General features: G+C 52.7%; 1 long non-coding RNA gene across 1 annotated transcript; it reads right to left on the minus strand.

The window, feature by feature from the left end:
• Positions 1–944: 944 nt before the first annotated feature.
• On the minus strand, positions 945–20,947 carry LOC118254941 (uncharacterized). The gene is made up of 2 exons (XR_004780816.2): positions 20,819–20,947; positions 945–2,454 (listed from the first exon to the last, which is right to left on the minus strand). It is a non-coding gene; the product is annotated as an uncharacterized LOC118254941 (long non-coding RNA).
• Between the last annotated feature and the right edge of the window lie 1,118 nt (positions 20,948–22,065).

The following is a 22,065-nucleotide window of genomic DNA, read 5'->3' on the forward strand; positions in this document are numbered from 1 at the left end:
CAAGGCGCGTACTGAGAGGCTGTTGCATCTCTCCAGCATCAATTTGCAGTTTGTGTCCTCAGGTATCAGCTGCCTCATCTCAATCCACTCTGGATTTTTGGCAGTGAAGTTTAATGAGTATGGAGTAAAACCTCTCAAAGTTTGAGAAGAAAAAAGCTATATTTATTTTTCAAAGAGAAGGTTTTAAAGAAACCGGTGCCACATCGGTTAATGCTGAAACCCCTGGGAGTTGCTGGGTGCCTGCGCAGAGAAATCTGGCGTGCCCACGACCCCTAGCTAAGGCAAGATTTCTGGTGTAAAGGAAGCGAACAGGCTGGCTGGAAACAGGATTTTGCAATTATTCCACAGCAGGATTTGCTGGGCTCTGCACCGTGCCAGCCTGATGCCTCTGGGATTTCAGTGGCTGTTGGGATGGGTCCAACGAGAGCAGAGTCGGCATCCCTCAGACACCACGCAGCCTGTGCGCTCTTGTCCCCATCTCAAAACCTGTAGCGAGGATGATGCAATTTACCGCAGGTCCATTTTTCACAGCCTTTTATCAGAGACATTTAGAAACAGCAGCAAAGCCTGGTGCAGAAGCAGTGTGATGACTGAACTGGCGTTCACCTCTAAGCAGCTTGGGAAAGATTAACCACAAACTTGAAATGAATATATCCAAAGCCACAAGTTGTGTTTTTTTTTTTCTTTCTTTCTTTTTTTTTTTTTTCTCTTTTTAAGCTCATCAGCCCTGGCACTTTATAAAGTGCTTGTAACGCTGCAGAAAAGAAGAAATGAAAATTCCAGAGGTGCATTTTATGCAGTATGAAATATAATCTCATCCAGTTTCATATCTTAAATTTGGCCCTTGCTCCATTCCAGCTTGATGTTCACATTGAAGGAGGGAGCAGAATGACATATACAAACAAGTTAGGTGTATAGAGGAGAAATGCATCCTGCCAAGAAGGTATCTTCAAAGACTTTATTTGTAGCAAAGCCTGTTTTCTTTAAATTCCCATTTTGCATCTTTAATTTAATTTTCAGTGCAGCAGACGTTACTTACCAAATCTTTTCCAAATATTACCGGACTATTGGATAGCAATGTATTTTAAGATGACAAATCTGATTTTAACCTTATATGGAGTAAGGCAGTTAACCGAGGACCCACTGCCTTGATGGAGGTAAGGCTGGCCATGGTGCAGATCTCTCTCCTCCCTCAAAAAGTCCAACAAATCCAGCACAGCCGATTATTAAAATACAACATGCACATTCATTGTACTAGCAATTTAGGATCTTAAACAGTTCAAAAGCAATTTCCCAGATGTCAAGGAGAAAGGGTGACAGCTGACACCCTCACAGCCAGCTATTGCCGTTTTCTCAAGCCAGATAACACAGCACGTCCTCGAACCGCCCCCTCCAGGGTCCCTGCAGCACCCAAAGGTGTTGAGACGCCTGCCTGGGTCTGGCAGCCCTTGGTGGTGGTGCGAGCCTCAGGCACCTGCTCCAATGGTCCTCTGCTCCCCTGGGTGCGCCGCTGGAGATGCAGGAGGAGGGGTGAGAAGTAGCATGGGGTTTGAATGCATCGCCACCCCCCTGGCTGCAGGCCTGAGGCCCCTCTGCCCCAACGGGACCTGTTTTCTGGGCTCGTACAGCTTGGGGGGTCTCACGGCCAGCCAGGACTTCACTCCTGGTGCACAGAGAGGAAATCCTGGCAGTTTGATGGCGGTACTAAAGTGCTGATGCTTGATGTTCTCCACCCATTATGCTTGTGTTCCCAATATTTATCATCACCTCCACCACCAGCAAAGCCATCTGTGGACATAAATCCTAAAGCCTCAGGGTAGGCAAGGCAGCGCTGTGTTCTGTTCCTGGTGGAGTGTCCTGGTCCTGTCCCCATCGGCTCCCTGCTGAGCACTGTGGGGACGCCAGTGCTCATCACTGAAATGCAGAGGTGCTCTGGTCACAGTCTTGGTGGGTCAGAGTTGGAACTTCAGGGAAGAAAAAGCAGGTAATAACAGGCAGGTGAGCCAGAGCTAAACCTCTGACGGTGAGGAGATGTAAGGTGGGAAAGGGCTTTTGTTGGTATGACAGCACAGCTGGGCACCAACGTGCTTGCTTTGACCACGAGGACTCCATGTCTCAGGAGGAGACCTCCAGACATGCCTCGGGTGGGCTTCCAGCACTTTTATGCAGAGGGCAGCGGTTTGGCTGCAGGACGCACGGGAAATGCCGAAAGGAAGATCTCAGCCTTCACCTGTCCCAAACAGAAAGCACCTCACGGAGGGGAACCTCTCCTGGGCCAAGCATGGGGCAATCCAGAGGACTTGCTGTGGCCACCCGCCATCCCTGTGTCCCCTGTCCCAGCAGGGTCTTTTTGTCACTGTGGATGCGGAGCAGCTGCTGGACCCTGCAGTCAGCCTCTTCATCCCGGCCAGACCCATCCCCTTTATCTTCTGGGTATAAACCCTGTGTTGAGCACTGTAAAGGAAAGGGGCAATGTTAACACACTGAATGTTACCGTATTTCCAGTTCAGCTGATAAGAAATATTCCCTCTTTGTCCAAGTGCATTCATTTCTTCACATGCTGAGATCCACACAGGGACTGCATTTCCCCAAAATTTACCCATTCCGACCTGCCTAGCTGATTCACCTACGATGAAAAACAGTTTCCCATATTCCTCCCCTCCCAGGAGCACCATCTTCAGGTACTTTAACCATTTCAGATCTGCTTTCCCCATGACCCAAGGTAAGGCCTCAAGCCCTGGAAAGGTAGCGGAGGGCTTGCTGCCGGCTGGAAGCAGAGCAGGAGGTACCTGGAGCTCAGTTCACGGCTACGGCAGCAATAAAACCTGGCTGAGCCGTGCACAAGGGGAGGCGGGAGCCCGGCAGGCAGCTGTGCGCAGCCCCCATCTCGCCCCCGCTGCAGCACCGCAGCAGCCCTGCTGGTTGCTTCTTGCCTTCCCACGGGCTGCACTGCAGCAAGCCCTCGGCTTTGACACCTGCATGAAGGAAACCTCAAGCTGCCCTGCCAGCGCTCGACAAGCGAGGTGGCTCTCATCAGGTGCAAAGAGACTCTGAATGTCGCAGAGATGTCGCACGTCCCTGCTGGGGGTCTTCCTCAGGGGAACAGCAAGGGTGCCGCTCACAGCAGTCCCCGAAGCTCTCACGCAGGCTTTTCTCCAGCCGCTGTGTTTATAAGATAAAGTGACTGGCTTGCAGTCAGACTTAGGTTCCTCACCACGCTGTTCTTGGAATTGGATGTGATCGATCATTTCCCCCTGAGGGATTTCAGTGGGTACCTGCTGTAAGGGAGCACCTCCCTTTGTTCGTGGTCATGGCTTTGAGCACACACCTGGCACCCTGTTATTAATGGGCTGCCCGGCTCAAGGAACAGTCACGTCCAGGCTCATAAACATGACCAAGACTTATGTCAAGTGCAGGAGTAGAGCGTACCCACTGCCCATTCCCTAAATCACAAAGAAACCCCAACAATTTATCTGGAAAGCCGACAATCTGTACAAATATTTTTGTTTGCTTTCAATCCTCTCCAATCCCCTACACTTTTTAAATCAAACATTAGATGGAAACCTGCACATGAAGTTGTCTCTGTTCCAAAAAGCTCACAATCTTATTTTCTCTCTGTTAATGGTTATCATGAAGTGTGCAGGAAAGTGAACTCTGGTAAAAATGATGGGAACTGTGAGTTCCTCCATCAGGGCCACGGGACAGAGAACACAGCCACCAGATCAGCTGTCTTTGTTGGGAAGTCCCACGTCCCACATGCTGCATCCCGTTAGAAGTGCAAGGATTTGTTACTAAAGAGCAACGATCTCATAAAACTTTTTTTTTTTTTTTTTAAAAAAAGGTAGGAAGATAAAAATCAACACAGGCAACTGGCTGCCCAAACTTTTAAAGGCTGGAGCACCTTGCAATATTTCATACTTTGGGTGAGCCAAGTGTTGGGGGTATCTATGTTTTGCACAGCTCAAAAAGCAAATTTCCCTTTACCTGGTTAAATGCTTGAAAAACAAGAGACTTCAGATTAGAAATGCTTCTCTGCATTTCCTGGTCTAGGTCAGAAGGAGAAACAAGAAATACCATCCTCTCACTTCTCCTTTTAGCCAAACCTAGCAGCAAATACCAGAAATCAAGGTGAGGTGGGAGCAGGGGGATGGGACACAAGGTCCCCATGTGACATTTCCTGCATTATTTTTTGTCCCACCAGAAATGGTGAAAAGGCTCAAGTAACTTTCACCCAAGTCAAATGAGCCTCCAAGTCCTTCTTGGTCTGCTAGGTCCCAGTGTACTGAGCGGTGTCCTGAGGCCTGATTTCAGGCAGCCTGGGGTGTGGGATGGGCTTGGACACGTCTCCTTTGCTAGGAGGCACCTCGGGCACGAACCCAACCTCCTCTGGCACAAAGCCTAAGGAGAGGCCTTGGCCTCGAAGCCACCAGCCTGCTGCAGCGATCAGACGGCTCTGCCACATCAGATTGACGAAGCTCCAGGACGGACCACAAGGTCTGATTAATCAAATCAATCATTCTCTTACAAAAAAGAAGATAGATCTGTGTTATTCTGATACTCCTTGCTGACTAAACAAACCACCATACTGCTCTGGATAAAAAAACCAAATGGGTCTAATAATTTATTTCTGATGAAAACGAGAATTATTATGTAATTAAAACAGTGCTCAATGAGTAAAACTTGAGATCAGAATCCAAAAGCTTGTCCTTTTTTCATAAAACATACTGTGATGATGGATGGCCACGAGAAAATACAACTTATTTGTGATAAAAGTCTAAGCAGCATTGTACAAAGCCATGAAGTTCCCCACTAGCATGATAGAAAACTAATACTTTGAAGAACAGCTGGCAGATGGAACATGCTATTGAGATGCTAATATAAACCTGAACAAATAAATCAATAGACTTAAAATAAATATTGCATATTATAGCAATAACTCACCCCAAGTCTTTATGTTCTGCTATTTTGCACATTAAATATATACATATATATATTTACTTGCTCAGTAATATCTGATGATACGTGACAACCCTTCTCTTTTGGAGGAGTGTACTGGAAAAAGCCCAGCAGCTGATAAATACGGAGTGCGTATGTGGGGACTTGATCCAAAATGCGATGACCCAAAGCAGGGGTGTCTGTGACACCGCTTAACACCGGTCCTCACTTCACACCAGCCTCTGAACACATGAACTGCTCATCTCCAGTAATCACACCTTTTTTTTTTTTTCCCCTCACATTCTTAACATTACGCTTAATGCTAACACAGCATTTGCGCAGTATTTGGTAACAAGAACCCAAAGGGAAGAAAACTGTATGACTCTTCATATGCAGCGATCTGGTGTTTTTAAGACAGACCCTGCGCTGAGACCAGGAAAGGAAGGGAGCTCTCTGCGTTGGGGCGACCCGCCAGCACACGGCGAGGCAGCAGGGAGGAAGGCGCAGGAGGAAATCCTCCGTCTCGCCTGAGCAGAGGGACCTGCGCGGGGCTGCAGCATCCTCTGAGAGCTCGCCGGCCGCTGTGAGCACGGGCCCACGTCTGCGCCCAGTCAGCGCAGCCACCGAGGAAGAGGAGCATCGCTCCGGCTGAGGAACCAGGCCGAATTATACCGGAAAAATAAAGCATAAACTCTTGCAAAGCCTCAAGTCGGTGATGTTGGAATAACGATTGTGACGAGCGGCATAAAAAGGCAATCCCTTCTCCGAGACCTCTTTCCCCAGCAGTACCTATACTGCTGTCCCCTAATTCAGGGTTACCTGCATTCCCATTTCACAGCTCGTTTACCTGCACAAGCCGTTCAGGGATGAAAGCCCCGCGCCCACCCGCTGCTCCCTGGGGAGGGCTCGGCAGCGGGTGGCCCTGCACGTTGCAGCCTTCCAGGGTCGGAGGCGGCTGCCCCGGGCAGCAGCTTTCCCCAGTCACTAGGCGAGCAGCTCCAAAGTGTGTACTTTAAAATACATACCATTTATAAATATATCCACATGTGAATTATATATATAAAAATACATGCATTATATATACATAATAATTCATATAAAATTATATAAATATATATATATAAATTATATGAATGATATATATAAATTATATGAATTATAGATAGATAGATGGATAATTGTATAATCACTGCTAGTTGCAGTAGTTGCTTTGCCAGTATCAAAAGGCACAGCCAAAACCAGAAGAGTGGGAGCAGCTGATGGGATCTCCAGGACAAGCCCCGGGAGAAGCTCGGTTGCTTTTCAGCCACAAACATGTCCCTGGGACTGACTCCTGACCCTTCCCGGCAAGGCAGCTGCACCTGCACACTATTTGCAGGGCTCGGGGCTGTGTTTAGGCTGAATTCCTCCCTCCAGCAGCGCTGTCTGGTGGCAGCCCCGCTGGCGTGTGTAGCTAATGGAATAAAGTGGTGTTGCTCTGGGCTCCCAACAGCTGCCACAGCCGGGGCAGGGTGCAGCGTGTCGGCCTCCCTCCCCGGCTGGGTGCCCCTGCCCTTTGGCCCAGCCAGCACAGCCTGCGGGCACGCAGGGATTGCCCCGTGACATCACGAAGCAAGGTGAAATCAAACACCCCAGCATGCAGAGCAGCTTTTGCCTTGAGCAAAACAAACGTTGGCTGGAATCTGAGTCGGTTGGAAATTTCTCACAATGTTTTTATCTGATTTCCACCCCCCCCCCCCCCCCCCCAAAAAAAAAAAAAAAAACAATGGAAGTGGAATTTCCCATGAGAAATTTGAATTTTGCTTAAAACAACCCACATAAATATAAAATATTTTTTTTCAGTTGAGTTGAGGAAACAATCAAACAGATGATTGTTAAAATTACGTAAAATGTTTGATCTGTGTTTGGCCTGTCGTATGGGTCCACCCGACCCACCAGGCCATGAGGCTAAGTCATTTTTGCACCTCCTTACCCACCTTTCTACCATCAGCATCCTTAGCTAGACCACATTCTCAGAAGACAATCTGCCTGACCTACACTTATGTAATACAGCTAATATTAACAAGTTGAATCATAATTATGTCAAAATTTCCTGCGGAGATTATGTTTCGTTTGCTTATGTGTATTTTTTTTTCTCCAAATTCACGCAAATAGCTTCCGAGCCCGTCTGAAAACGAGCTGATAAACGCAGGCTGACCTTCAGACTCGCCAGATGCTAGAACATGCAAAGTCCTCGAGGCAGAGCGAGCCCTCGCCACGCGATGCGGCAGCTCCTCGGCCGCCAGCAGCAGCCGCAGCCCCCCCGTGCCCCGCATCACACCGCCGTGCCGTGGCTATTTTCAGCTCCTCTGTGCAGGAGCCGAGCCCGCAGGCACATTCGTGTGATTTTTCGTAACTTCCTCCAAGCAGATCTCTTTCCGCACCAAGCCCAACAGTTTTGCTACTCCCGGGTCAACCAAAAGGCACCGTGTTTTGGCGCGCAGCCTATCTGCCCGGCCCAGTCGCAGCAGTTTTTATGAAGGGAGCCAGCTAGCAGGGAGGGTGGAGCAGGGGAGGACTGCCTCATTGTCTGAAGGGCCATCCAAAATGCTCCCTGTAGGGCAGACCCGGCTCGTTTGCAGCTCCAAGTACCAGGATCCAGCTGCTTCCCCACCAAACCCAGAGCAAATATCCCAGGAAGCTTTCCCACCACGCTCGCACGCTGGGGATTCGAGGTGATGCCACTCCTCTTCCTTTTTGCACCAGAATTAAATTTGTGTGCTGCTAAGGCTGTGCTGGGTTCCCAGGGCTATCTCCCTGCTTGGAAGCGAGGGGCACGGGGAGGAGGTGACACCGGCACAGGGGTGTCTGTGTGGGTGACAAACGGGTGTGCGCTCACCCCACAGCATCCTGCAGCCTGCAAACGGCCACGCTGCGGGTCCTAAACCTGCACCCACGCACACAAGGCCCTGTCTTAGAACAGTCAGGTGAGCGCAGATACTACAGTTTACAGATGCCAGTTTACAACAGAGGATTTGCCTCTAATTTTATTCCCTCACATTAATAAAACGCTAGGAGCAGGCTGCCACCGGCCCTGCCCCGCGGTGCTCCCAGCGCAGTCCGAGATAAGGGGTTATTAATAAACACGCAGCGGGAGGGAGGAGGGCCAGCACAGCCCTGGGGTGGAAGCAACCATGCTCAAAGGCTCAGAACATCAAACATGGGTGGACATGATACATACTCGAGGATTTTTCTTCCCTTTTTCAATTACTAGTTTGCTTCTTTGACTTCTTCGATTTTTTTTTTTTTTTTTTAACCATGCAAATGTTACTGTAAGAGCTTCCTGTTCCTGCGGCAGGTATGTGCAATGAGCTTTCTCACAGCAAAATCACCCAAAAGCTTTAAAACCACCTCAGACTCCCAAAGACATACAGGGTGGACTGGGGATTCCCGAGGAGGAGCAGTTCGGTTTGCATCCTTGTCTTTTAGCTCTAGAAAAACACCCAGGAAGCCCCGACCTCGCCCAGAGCAGCACCGTGCCCACCCAGCAGCAGTTTGAGAGATGCAGATGGGGCTTCTGCTTTTTAGGACCTACCCCGACAGCCTAACTCACAGCTGATCCTGCGACACGTGTTTCCTACAAAAACCAGTCCCTTTGCCAGCAGCACAGCACCCTGCTCTTTTTGGACATGCACCGCTCCAAGCCGCCAAGCCCCAAACCCAGTGCTTCCCAGTTTGTGGGCACCGACACCAGTAAGCAGCCTGGGGCTGAGCCACAGCTCCCCCAGACTTGCGTGACGCTGCGCACCCTCACGGCGGGTGCAATCCTGCCCCTTCGTTCTTCCCGTGCAAGCAACATGGCCAAGAAATCGTGCTGCTGTGGACACCACTATTAAAAACGGCCTTACTCTCACAACAACACTGTGAAGAGCTGAGATGTGGAAGCTGGCACGGACGCTTGCCCTCTGGGCCATCCCAGCACAGCACCCAGTGGCACGGTGCAGGGACGGGGCCGCGGGTGCTGAGCGGCCACAAGAAGTGCCCGAGTCAGCTTTCTGCGGGGTCAGCTGCTGACTCACATTTTCAGTTTCTTTTGCTTTTAATCACAATGTGCCTGCTGCAAATTCAGACCGTGCCATGCTCTCCCGTGGAACCCCCCACGGCTGGTTGTGCACCAGCTGGAGTAAAACCCACCTCCTTCCCTTATTACCTAATTTCCCCCAGACATCAGCATGTGTTGGAGTTTCTCAGGAGTCAGCCCAATGACTAAGTTTGGGGTTTCCAGTGGGAGCGTGGCTCGGACCGGCAGGAGCTGAGCACCCAGCCTGCAGCCCCAGGGCATGGCCCCTGCCCACTGAGAGCAGCCCCGCAGTGCTCTGCATGGCTTGGAAGCAAGCAGGAGGCAATCCAAAGGAAATTACTCGAGAACAATTAATTAGAATAGGACATGGCACACACCGAGGGAATTAACCACAGCAACGTTCCTTGGCTCTGCCCGCAAGGATTACACGTGCCGACAGGTGAGCGGGTTAGAAAACCAGCGAGCTGCTGTAAGCCTCAGCTAGTTTCACTGCACTCGTTCTTACTCATAACAGCTTGCCATATGTGCCCAATCCCACACACTGAGCCGCTTTCCCACTTCTCTGGAGCTTTCCTTATTACTGCTCTCGGCTGTAGCAGGCACGACATCCCCGTGTGTGACAGCACAGGCTGACTGCAGCAGTTCCAGCACAGGAGCACCCCGCAGCCCCTCCGTGCTCAGCACCAGCTCCCGCCCGCGCCAGCTCTAAATGCCCAAACATCCCCTCACTGCCCCAGCCAAGGCTTGGCTCGTGCTAGCCATTAAGTGAAGAGCAAAACAAAACAAAGACCTTGGGAAAAGCTAGGCCGCCTGAATACGTAGCTAAGTAGCTCCTGGGTAATTTCATTCACATTCGCCTACATCACAAGAACCAACAACATCGCGGAGGTCAGCCGGGGAACGGCTCGGCACAAACAGGAAGCGTGATGCAGTGCTCGGGGCTGACAAGTAGAACCAGGAAATCGAGTTGCTTTTCCTCTCTGTTCTATACTGTCACGATCTATAAACCAGAAACACCGACATTTTCCCAGTCCATAGGTCCGTACTAAAACACTTCACTAGTGTTTATGGGGCAATCTGAGGACTTCAGATGAAAAGGACTGGAGATATGAAACCATAAAACGCTACAAGTACTCCAGAGCAGGTAGTACCCCTGGGAATGACGGGCTGGGGCACGGATGTTACCTGCAGGCTCCTTAGCAGGCAATGCTCCTCGTAACGTTCTCAGCACGGCTGTAAAACAACCACCCGACCGGAGGCGCAAAGGGCTTGGGAAACACACGGGAAAGGCAAAAAGCTACAGCTCTGTACCTCTGGAGGTGTCCCAGCTAAACATTCCTTATCAGAGTTGGCGTGGTGCAACAAGTTACGTAGTGGGAAGCCTTTGGTTTCCCCTCACTGCCCAAAAGTTGCACTTATTTAGGCTGCTTATTCCTACTGCTGGAGTCTGGGGCAGGATGAGACGCTCCACAAGGCAGTGGGAAGGGTTGTGACAGGGTTAAAATGGTAAGAATAAAATAAAACTAAATTGCATAAATAAGTCTAGCAAATACTGGCTGCAGCACAACTCCACAAACCAAGCACTAGCAGGATTTATTAAATAGTCATAATCAAAACAAATGTCTCCATTAACAACTTATTATGCTGTAGAGCAGGATTAATTTAGTGAGGTGGTTCAAATTACTTATGGGCGCATTTTATGATATTGAGACATTGGAGCAGTCTTCTGTGCGCACAGCCCGGCAGTCAAAAGTCCTGTCGCTGTCGGGCTGCAATTAATTGGTTACGGAGCACTGTGCCCAATGCCTTCTTGTGCAAGCACGAGGGCTGGCCAAAACTTTGCTGTTAATCTTTGTTGTTTTTTTTTTTTTTTTTTAAGCAGAAAACTGAGTTTTGATAAAACAGTTTGCTTGCACACATTATTTGCTTTCCAAGAAATTTCGCACAGCAAAGGCTTCAATTTTCAGCCAGTTGAATGCTGTAAGCAGCTTTCTGCAAAAAGAACTGAAATATTTCTGCTTTGCCAGCTTCCTCAAGACAAGATGCATGGGCACGCACGCACACGGGCAGCTCGGGTTTATTCACCTTTATCCAAACCAGCCCCGAACAGCCTCCGTCAGCCTGTTTTCCATTCAGCCTGTGTGCCTGAGCCGCTCTGGCGTGATTTACGGGAAGCGATCTGCGCTGCGTCCCAGTGGTCCAAGGTTCGCGCCGCCTCCACCCCACGTGCCTCTCCTGCACCCTGCTGCAGGAAGGCTGCAGGAACCCTGCGGGAAGGCCGGGATCGTCGCACTCGGGGCCGTTCCTTCCAATCACATGGTTTTACCCGCAGGCTGGCTGGTGGCTGCTTGGCTCGGGGTTTGTGTCCCAGCAGAGCTGGTGCGGAGGCGGGAGCACCGCGCTGGCAGCCGTAAGGCCACGCACCAACGCCTCCTGCCAGCCAGCTCACACTGAGCTACTGCTCGTTTGCTTTGTGCTGTGTTTCTGTGTCTTCTAAGTCACCCCTACAGACATCAAACAGGATTTGGTTGCACGCCTCAAGATACCGCGGTGATGATAAGCGGCTGATGGGAGTGGGCAGCAGCGGCGGAGCAGGGGCAGCCTCTGGGCAGGGCTCTGTGCCTCAGAGCCACCCATCAGCCTCAGAAAACAGCATCAAACCAACACAGAACACTGCTTAATCCTTTTTTTCTTTTTTTTTTTTCCTCCTTAGCAGGGTTTCCATCCCCGATCAACAACAAAGGAAAGTTCCTGCTCACATCAATCAGCCTCCAGGGCTGTCTGGGCTGCGCAGCCCGTTCAGAGCCAAGAGGAAACCAGACACTCACAAATACCTGTCCAAATCAGGCTTGTCAACATTACAAGCCCTAACAAACAAAAAGAGTCGCCTGGAAGCTGCAACCCTTCCTGCTCAGGGCCAAACACAGCAATGTTCCCGGGCCCACCGGCGGTGCCCGGCTGGTCCTGCCCCGCGGCCGCGCTCAGCGCCTGCAGCACGGGCACCAAGGACACCCAGCACCGGGACTTCTCCGGCAGGGCACGCAGCCGGCAGCTAGGGACAGGACCCTGAAGCCAAAAGCTTATCCATACTCCAGCCATATTACTTAGATAAAACAATAGTTAGTCCTCAGAGCTTGCTTCCCCCCCATGTTTCCATGGTAAAAGAACGGACGTTATCAATGAGGTTTGCTGAATGTAATAGATAAAAATCATCTTATGGAACATTCATTCAGGCTGGGTTTTGACCCTTGATCCATGTGTACACTTGGTTCTAAACAAAGGAGAACAGGCAAGATAAATTAGTGGGGCAGGCACACTCCAACAAATAGATGCTTTTTTTTTTTTTAAACTGTCTCCATTAAATTTATGTGTACATTGGTTAGAAGACAGCATTCTGCATTCTTCTCCAAACATACCAAACAAAAACTGAGCCAGTGACGTGATTCTTGTGATCAAGGTCACAGGCCTGGGACTCTGGTTTTGCTGGAGCAAGCATCTGAATGCTGAACTCAGGACAGAGCTCAAAACTTCATTTAACATGGGGTAAGTAGCAACAATTCAAACAATTTGCTTAGCAGAATGACAAGCACTGAGTGAATGCTTTCTCTAAAATGAATGAGGAAAGTCAGAAAGCTCAAGGGTTCTATGAGCGTGTTGTTTGGAGGAAGCTGCACAGAGAGCTGTGATGCTGCTGAAGTCAGAGACAAAGCCCCAGACTTTGCTCCATCTCCTTTGGGCTACCCCTGACCAGGAGCTGGGGCAGCTCAAACAGAGGAAGGGGAGGGCTTGCTGCTCAAAGCCTTCTACCAAAAGAAGGAGTTTCCCAGCTGAGGCACTCACCTGGGGCATCGGTGCCTTAAAATAGCAGTCGTGACGCTGCGATATAGAACAGCGGCCACTCCTTGCGCGCACGGCACGCGAGGGATCTGTGCCACGGGACGTGAGCAATTTCTCTCTGTACAAGGAAATCAACATAAAGGAAATACTTATAGATTATGTTGCTGACAGCAGAAAACCTGGGGTAGCTCATAAATCTATACTTTGACTCTCATCTTCACCAGTTGGATGTGCACAACCCAGGGCAGACTGCACAAACTGTTAGCCCAGCAGCTCTGACACCCGCCCTCCCTGCTCCCCCCTGCAGGCTTCAGCCAGGCACGACACTGGGAACACGGGTGATTTGACACAACTCCACTGATCCATCATTCAGGGGAAAAAAAATGGCTTTCTTTTCACTGGTGTATGCTGCACAAAAGATAAGCAGGAAAAAAAAAGAAAAAAGCCACAGGGAATGCCACACAAGTTCCCTATAGCACACTGCACTTCACCTGTTGGAACTCACAAAAGCAGTCACAGCTGCAGGGTACCTATTCGCACAGCTGGCTACAGAGCAACACTGCAAGGGAATATCTCATCAGCGCTATTAAAATAGGCTGCATTTTATTTTCAGACTAGCTTCTAGCCCTCCATGTAACCAGATGAATTTGCAGACACGTTCCCTAAAGCGGCTCCCTTACCCTGCCCAGCGTGCCTGCTGCGAGAGCAGTACCTGGGTGCACGAGCTGTGTGCATGCATTGCCTCTCCATGCCCGTGAGCTAGTTTTATTTGCACTGTAGGTGTGATATAAATTAAAGATCTTTAAGAGATAGGAGAGTCTTCCAGAGCACCTTTATGCATGGAGGGACCTCCCATGTTTATGCTTGTCGCGGGCTCGTCACACACCACGCTTTTATTAACCACAGTGCTTCAGAGGAAGATGATGCAAGTGCTGCATGTGAAGTGTCAGCTATTTTGTACAGCCTTGTTTATTGTATCAGAAAAGGTCTTGCAAAATAGAACTGCTGCTGTCATATTTACCGACCTCCTCGGAAGGCTTTCAGCTGTGCCTTTCCCTTAGTGAAAAGGAGGCAAAACCATCAGGATGCAAAAATGTGTGCGTGTTGGTGGAGTGGCACAGCCCGGAAGCCCTGTCCATGAACCATGATCATCTCCCTCTCGCTTCTCATGGGTCTGAACTCCAAGGGTCAAATGGATAAGACAATCGTTTATCTTTATCTAATCTCTCTCTGCCGCATTATATCTCTACACGAACGCAGGCGGCTTTCTCCATGGCTCAGTTAAACACTGGTTGGGAGCAGCAGCGGTCATGCTGCATGGGGCGCAAACAGGGCTGGTCCATCTACTGTTCTACACTGCTGAGGAGCGTAGGTGGCATGGCTGTCACCAGGAAAGGATCTCATTGGGAACTTTGATCCATGCAAATAATGCACGTGAAAGTATAATGTCAGCCCATTTTCTTTTATGTAGCTGGCAGCTACCCTTCTCTCAGAAGGGGCATGAAATCAGTTCAGCCTCATCAGTCCCAGCCACCTCCATCATCACTAACCTCAGAGCAGCCTGCTGCGTCCCGCCACATTACAACATACCAACAAAGAAAGGATTTAAAGCTAAGCACAACAAGCTGATAAAAACAGATGCACGTGATAAGTAGTAACTATGCACGTGCATAGCAAGCAGGTGGGTAAGATAACAACAGATCTCTAGAAGCACAATTATTATTAAACAAAACAGCAGTGCTGCATGGCACGGTCAGCTGGGGACCTGCAGCGTGGCCACTCCAGAGGCAGAGCAGAGCAGGGGCCGCAGCAGCGCGCAGCAGAGCCCCACACTGTGTGCCGGCGGCATCAAACAGCCAGGAGCACAACCTTTCTGCTGTACGGCCCGTCTGGGAGCTATCAGCTTTTATTGCCCCCTGGAAATCATTAACTCCACAGCCAAAAGTCTAGGCAGACAGACAGAAGCACAAGCGGAGACCGATAAAAAAAAACTTTCTCCAGACTAGAACTAAACTCCCTTTTCACGTACGCTCTCAGGGTGGCATTGTGTCACTGCAGCGACTTGATAACTCCTGCCATACACAAAAATCACAGAGATGAGCAGCTGGGGCCGTGCTCCCACCCAGGCTACCCATGGGACCTGCCGGCAGCACGGAGGGACGGGGCTCCTGCCGGCACGCTGCTGCAGCACCGCGCTGCCTCTGGGCACAGACACGCAGGGAAGGCTAAGGCCAAGTTAATAAGGCACACTGGCATCACGTTAAAGCCAATCCTGTGCTTCCTAAAAGCAAGTCCTGCCTGTCCTTTTTATCAGGGAGAGAGAGAGGAGAAAGCACGGGCTCAGAGTTGTTTCCCCCGGGACCTCCCCGTCCCGCACACGCCAGCAGCGGGCGAGGTGAAGGCTGTGATGTGCGTGAAGCCAACCACCAGACAAAGCCGCCGAGCTGCATCCAGCTGAGAGGAGGCACTTCTTATTCAGGCAGCACTGTTACAGGTGAACTGCATTTCAGAGGAGCCTTTTCCTGTAACGAGTGGCACAACTGGTTCTGCAGGCCGCGGTTCTGCAGGCCTCGTCTGCTCATTTCCTGACGGAAAGCAAGGTGTTACACTGACAGCAGGCAGATTCAGGCTAACCACTGGTGAAGTAACTGTGTACCAGATGAACGCCGCTTGTGTTGTATAACTAGCGCAAAATGGGGTTCACCTAAAACAAACCATCTCACCCTTTTCGCAGACAGCGGAGGCCGATCTCATTCCGGAGCTGCCGAGCAGGGCCCAGCACCTCAGGGACCCCTTCCCCAGGGACTGCCGGGGCAGCCTCAGCTGGGGCTCGTTTGGGCTCTTCAATTTAGCACCACGAGGAGGAATTGCGGATGCATTTTGCTAAAGGCAATGCAAAGGCCCTGTAAGGCAAAGGGCACAGACCCAAATTCCACTTACACACAAGAAAATCCTAAAACACATCAGCGCAGACCATCCTGTGCTGAAGACTCTCAGTTTTCCCAGACACAGCAAGAGCACGCTCTCCCATGGCTTTATTTGTGACTGTCCTGAAGGAGGAATAGATTATATATTGATGAATTAGTGGAGACTGACAGGCTCATTAGCAGAGCAATTTAATACGCTCATGAATGAAACTCCTGTGCTGCACAGAGCGAGCTGGGCAGCCAAAAGGCAGTCAGAGGAGCTGCGCATCACGACGAACGCATCGCACGGCAGCGGCTGGATGGCACCATGCAGACAGAGCTTCCTTTGTGTGGCCTCCGGCATGGCAGCAGCAGGACGATGTGGCACCCCTGGGGCCACCCTGCCCTCTGGCCCTGGTAGCAAGGTCCTGGACCCATGGGAACAACCCATCCCAGCCCTCCTTAATCCTCCGAACAGCCCCTGCTTGGCCAACGCACCTGAGCTAGAGGGAAAGGCCTGCTTTCCCTCCTGGCCAGCAGGGAGCCAGTGAGGGACACAGCTCTGGGAATCTCCCTCGTCCTTTCCTTCAGTCAGATTCACCTCTGCTTCCTCCCCCAGTCCCAACCCCTTCCACCTCCTTCTGCAAACCCAGCCCAGGCTCCCTGCTGCATCCCGGCTGGTGGAGCTCAGCCTGCATTCGGTGTCTGGTGAGTTCTCCACCGTGCCTCACAGTGGCTATACTAAAAAAACTCCAGCATCTTTAAAAAAAAAAAAAAAAGTTATTTGCTTTTTTCAGCTAATGCAACTGAGCACTCTGCAGGATGGGGCTGTATTTGGCAGAGCTCCACAGCTGCTGCGCAGCGATAAGTGCAGCTGCCGCGGCAGCCTGCCTTCCCCTGCAGCAGCTCAAGATGAGACAGGAAAGGGTGGGATGGGTGTCAGCACGAGAACAAGCTGTGACAAACAGGAGGCTGAGGCTCCTGACTTACCAGAGATGCTGAGGAGGCCATCGCACCTCGCCCTGGGAGGGAGCAAAGCCCCGCACAGCTCCCTGGCACACACGATGGGTCCCAGGGGAGCACAGACCCTAAGGCAGCCGTGGTTTTCATGCTTTGGTACACCTTTCTCTCCAGCCATGCCGCAGACCATGTACAGGCTCTTTGTCGTCGCACTGTAGAGCTGAACCCAACTTCTAGCTCTGAGAACAAGCTCAGCACGGCTGAAAATGTGGCGGCTTTTGTGCAGGGCCCTAGGACCACTGGGAGATGGGGCTCCCATGGGAGAGCTCAAAGCCGCTGCTGGAGGCTGACTTTGGCTTCCAGAGCAACGAAGTGGGCAGAAACAAAACTGAGCCATGCCCAGGCTTCCTGAACCAGGGGCTGGCAGCTGGGGATTTGGGCTCCAAGGGAAGGAAAGTCGTTATGGGCACAAGCTGGCTCATGGAGGCCTTGCAGGAGCTCCCTTGTGCCTGCCAAACAGCGTGGCTATTGTGTGCAGCCATTATTTGGATTAAATAAGAACAGAGAAACATTCTGTTGAGGACTGACAACTGCAAGCTGCGCTTCCAGCACGCAAGGGAAAAGGAGATGAGAAAGGAAAAGAGACTGAAAGGAACCACGCACTTCTCCGAGTGATCAAGGCAAAGCTCTGGCACAAGATTTTGGTCCCAGGCTGGTAAAACTAAGCCCAGAGGTTCACGTCTTCCTGACAGCTGCACCCGACAGCGCGGGTAGGACCAGCAGCCCCCTACCCTCAGCCTGAGGTCCTCCTGCAAGACCTCTCGGAGCTGCTGATCTTCTTCCAGGAGCGGGGAAGGACAGGGAAGGCAGGAGGGGGAAGCACTCCGCATTTCACTTGTTTCACAACATCCTTCGAGCCGTTGAGCCGTGCTGCTGCCCAGGCCGGCTCCCAGCCCTCCAGGAGCTGCACCCGGGGCCACCCGCGCTTCTCGTGGGTGCCACCGCCCTCTGCAGTCCCCGGGGGAAGGCGCAGCTCGCTGCCACGAGCCCTCGGCTTCCTCCCCTGCAACCCCAGCCTCGTGTCTTGTCATTTCCACCAGGTCTCAGCCCTGCAGGAAATTCATCTGAGGACTCAGCCACCCGCTGGGGGAGCGGTAGGGACCGAGCTGGGGTACAGAGAACACAACCCAGTGCCCCCACACGTCCAAGAGCAGGGCTTGGCCACCCCTTTCCTCCTCCCATGCAGTTCAGGGAGAGCCTGGCTCAGATTAAAGCTGGTTATTTTAGGCTCCCTTTAAGGTCAAGAAAGGCTTAGCCAATTTTATGCAGAACAACCCCCATCCCCTCCCACGGCCTTGCCTCGTTTCTGCTCCCCACTCCTGCAGCCGGTGGCCGTGCGGCTTCCCCAGCTGTGTCCTGGTCCTGTGGCTGGGCAGCACCAAGCCCCGCAGCACCATGTGTGGCCTCAGGAGCTCTGCTCCAAGCTCCTGCTCCTCTGGGCTGCTTGGGCAGACCCCAAGAAATGCTCAGCAGAGATACTAGGTGCAAGGAATTTTGCTGGCTCGCATAGTGCTGGTGGAACTGACCATGCCCCAAACACGCCAGCTCTACTGGTGCTCCAGCAGCTACCTTCTCAGATAAACATTTCTGCTTTGAGAAGTTTTTTTAGTAAGCCATTCATTGTTACATATAAAAATCTACACAGCTTTCCCCTTGGTGCTAAAAGCGGAAACAGCATGTTTCATTTCAGGGTTGTATTAGCACGAATGCTGGAGTATTTGCTTTTCAGCAGCACGTTAATCACAGAAGCAGCCTGGCCTGTGGCTTGCGTGCAGAGCAGAAAGTAGAAGATAAGACAAGCATCTGCGCCGAGGGCTCCGGCATTGGGACACTTTGGGCTCTGAGACCAAGGCAGCCCCCCTTGGTCTCCCCAGCCCCCAGTGCCCCTTTGCCTCTGCCCCCAGCCATGCAGAACAGGCTCCTAAAAGCACCGATGAAACGGCTGTTATTGCACAAATGCTGTGACAGCACCATGGAGGGCAGCGAGGCAGGGCTTGTTCCCAGAGGAGGGCAGCTCGGGGGGGAGCTGCGGCCTCCAGGATTCCCCATTTGGCTGACGCCTGCTCTCGGCACAGCGCGGAGCCGCCAGCCCCTCTGCAGCACAGACTGGTGCTGGTTTCCAGGGCCCAATAACCTGAGCAAGAGCTCGTGGGCCAAACTCATCCAGCGTTTAGTTCTGACAAAGCCTGTGCAGTTTTCCCAGTGATGAATTTGCAGCTTTAGCTCCAGAATTGCAATGGGCTCAAGCAATGTTTTGGTGCCGGGGCACACGGGTGCTCTACCTGAAAACCAACATGCCCGAGGCTCTGTGAACATTGAAATCCCCAAACTCACATAATCACAAGACACCCCAGTAACACGAATACATCTCCATTGTACTGTGTCTCCTTCCTGTACGAGATGAAGAGTGGCCACTCGCTATTCTGTTTCTCAGCATTATTCAAGTGGCAGCCCTAAGCCTGGCACTCCCCAGGTGCACTTAAAATCCTGCTCTGAAGACAAAACCTATCTCAGCAGCTCCTCTGAGCTACTCCTTACCAGAACACTTATTGTGCAGCCCAGAGCTTGCTTCAAAGTCTTGTTTCTTGAGCCGAGGCAAAGAATAGCGAAAATCATGCTGCCTTTTTAGCGCCCATCCTCATTTTCCCTTAATTTTCAGATGGCATCAGCAAGCACTTTGTATACCCAAACCTCAGCTCTCTGCGAGCTCTGGTGCTGCTCCAGGCACTCCTGCAGAACATCCCTGTCCCTGCTGCCAGCACCGTTAGAGGTGCTGTGCCCCACAGCCGAGCTCCCACGGCTCTATCCCACCACAGCACGAGGGGCTCTCAGGGTGGCTCCGCCTCGCTGCCACCTGGCACCTGCATGTGGCCACCTCCTGGCTCCGGCCTTTTGGGCGCGAACCTGCGCCCAGCACGCACCCTCACAAACCCTAATGAGCAGGTGCAGCCACATGGCCTGAGTGACACACGTGAATATTCGCTGAACACAGGCTGCCTTTCCCAAACACGCTCTTGGCTGTTTGCTGGATGGGGTTTTTCTTCCCAGCTGCAGCATCCATTGCGCATCCCTGCGCAGCGGGAGCAGAAGTTTTGCTCTCCTCCTGCTCACCTACACCTGCACAGCCCAGGGGGTGGAGGGCTCTGTTCTCAAAGGGAGAGCGGGCAGAGATCATGGCTCTTTCCAGAGGAACAAGCTGAATTTCATCTGCCAAAGGTAAGGGTAAAGCTCTGGGCTTTCAGCTCTGGCAACACCAGCCTCTGGGGGACCCTGTTTGCACCCCAGCGGTGTTTACCAGAGCCACAAATAATGCTTGACCTGACGTAGAACAGAGGGAAATTTAGCTTTTGGTTCGTTATAGTCTGTTTAAATCAACTTATATTCAGGCAACAGATCTTCTCAGAATCTGCTCTCCCTTCCCAAACTGGAAGCTAATTCCTTGGGTTCTGGGCTAATTCCAGAGCAGAGGGCGGCTGGGGGGGGCTGCGCTGCTCCGAGGAAAGGCCACCAGAGCCGGGCTGGTCCCTGAGCCAGCCGCCTCGCCTTGCCTCCCCCCTTGGCTGGAGTCCCGCACCAAGCACAGCAACAAGAACCAAGCTGAGGCAGGCGTCCAGGGGGAGGAAAACCTCCAGCTCGAGTACCCAGGGCTGGCAGAGTTATAACCCCCCGGGAAGCCGAGAACGGGGTCCTGCAGGGGCACGGGGCGGCTGGGCTGGGCTGGGCTGGGCTGGGGGGGCCGGGGGCTGCGGGGGGCTGCAGCCGGGGGCTGCCCCGGCCCCGCCGTTGGTTCTCCCACCCCCGCCGTTATTTCCCCACCCCGCCGTTACTCCTCCCGACCCCGCCGTTATTTCCCCACCACGCCGCTATTTCCCCCACCCTCTCCCCCTGCCCTCCTGGGGAGGCGGCTGCCGGGGGTGGGAGCCAGGCGCTGCGGACCCCTGGTGCTGCCGCCCGCTCCCCGGAGCCCCCCCCGGCCTCCTCCCCAGTCCCCCCCAGCATCCTCCCAGTCCCCCCCCCTCGGCCTCCCCCCAACCCCGGGCCGGCGAGAGGCGCCCCTTACCTGCGGCCCCCCGGCGGGGATGCTCGGGGCGCTGCGGGTGGTGCCCGTGGGTCCCGCTCCGCAGTGCCCCGCGCTGCGCTTTCGCTTTCCCTTCGCCTTTCGCTTTCCCTTTGCCTCGCTGCCGGCGCCGATCCCTCCCGGGCCGCGGAGGAGGAGCGGCCCCGGCTGTCGCCCCCCCCCCCCCCCCGAGCTGCCGGGCAGGGGCAGCCCCGAGCCGCTCTGCGCCCCCCCCCCGAGGCGAGCCGGCTTCTTCCCAGCCGCCCGGAGCCTGGCCGGGCCCCGCAGCGCAGCCGGCAGAGCCCTCGGATCCCCCCCGAGCAGACTCGGGGCCGTGCTGGGACGTGGGGAGGCAGCGGGATGCGGGGGGACAGCCCGGGGGGCAACTCCCCCCGAGCAGCCCCTCTGTAAGGGGCAGAGGTATGACCTCGGGTGGTTTGGAAGGCGCTGGGGGAGCCACAAGATTTCTGATGGCTAAGGACAAGTAAGGAGTAAGTCAAGAAGAAACTTGGTTCGTGCCGTAATCAAAGAACCAGCCAGCTGCTCCCAATCAGGACGCCTCAGAAGCCTCACTTCACCTGGGAGCTGATCAGCCGGAGCTTCCCCATGCTGACAGCCACGGCCAAGGGCAGGAGAGCTGAGCTGGGGCTTTGCACAGGCACCGGCACGGCCCCGCTCCTCCTCGGCAGTTCTGCTGCAGCCCTCTGCACGCCCCTGCTATGGAGCGTTAATGACTGCAAGCTGTAACGCTCTTTTCTTTAGGAATTTAATCGGTTACCTGCTGTTCTTGGGAATTTCCTTCTGGCCACTCATTACGCGCCTTGGTGACGTTAGTTTAGGAGCTAGCAGCAGGTGCAGTGTTGAACTGCCTGGTTTCTCAGGAGGCAGGCAAAGAGGCGAGTGATGGAGGTAAGGTAAGGTTTGGAGGTAAGGTCTGGTAGAATAAGAGGCTAAAGGCGTACGGTGTGAGTAGGGCAGAAAAACCGCCTCCCTACAGCTGCGGATGCCCTTTTCTACAACCCGCGCTGGCTCAGAAGAATGCATTCCCCATTTTCGTTTGTTTGGTTTTTGTTTTCCTCTCGGAAGCACTCATTTCTGGAGATGTTTCCAGAACGCTACTCACACAGCGTTACCCCAGATCTAAGCAACGAGGCAATGCCCCAGTGCACAGGCTGATAGAGGCAGGCACCAAGGATTTTTCTTTCCTAAGGTTTCTGTTTGTTTGTTTTGAGCTGGAGAGGAGCACCGGG

Source organism: Cygnus atratus, chromosome 14 (assembly GCF_013377495.2).
Source record: "Cygnus atratus isolate AKBS03 ecotype Queensland, Australia chromosome 14, CAtr_DNAZoo_HiC_assembly, whole genome shotgun sequence".
In the NCBI taxonomy this organism is placed as follows: Eukaryota; Metazoa; Chordata; class Aves; order Anseriformes; family Anatidae; genus Cygnus; species Cygnus atratus.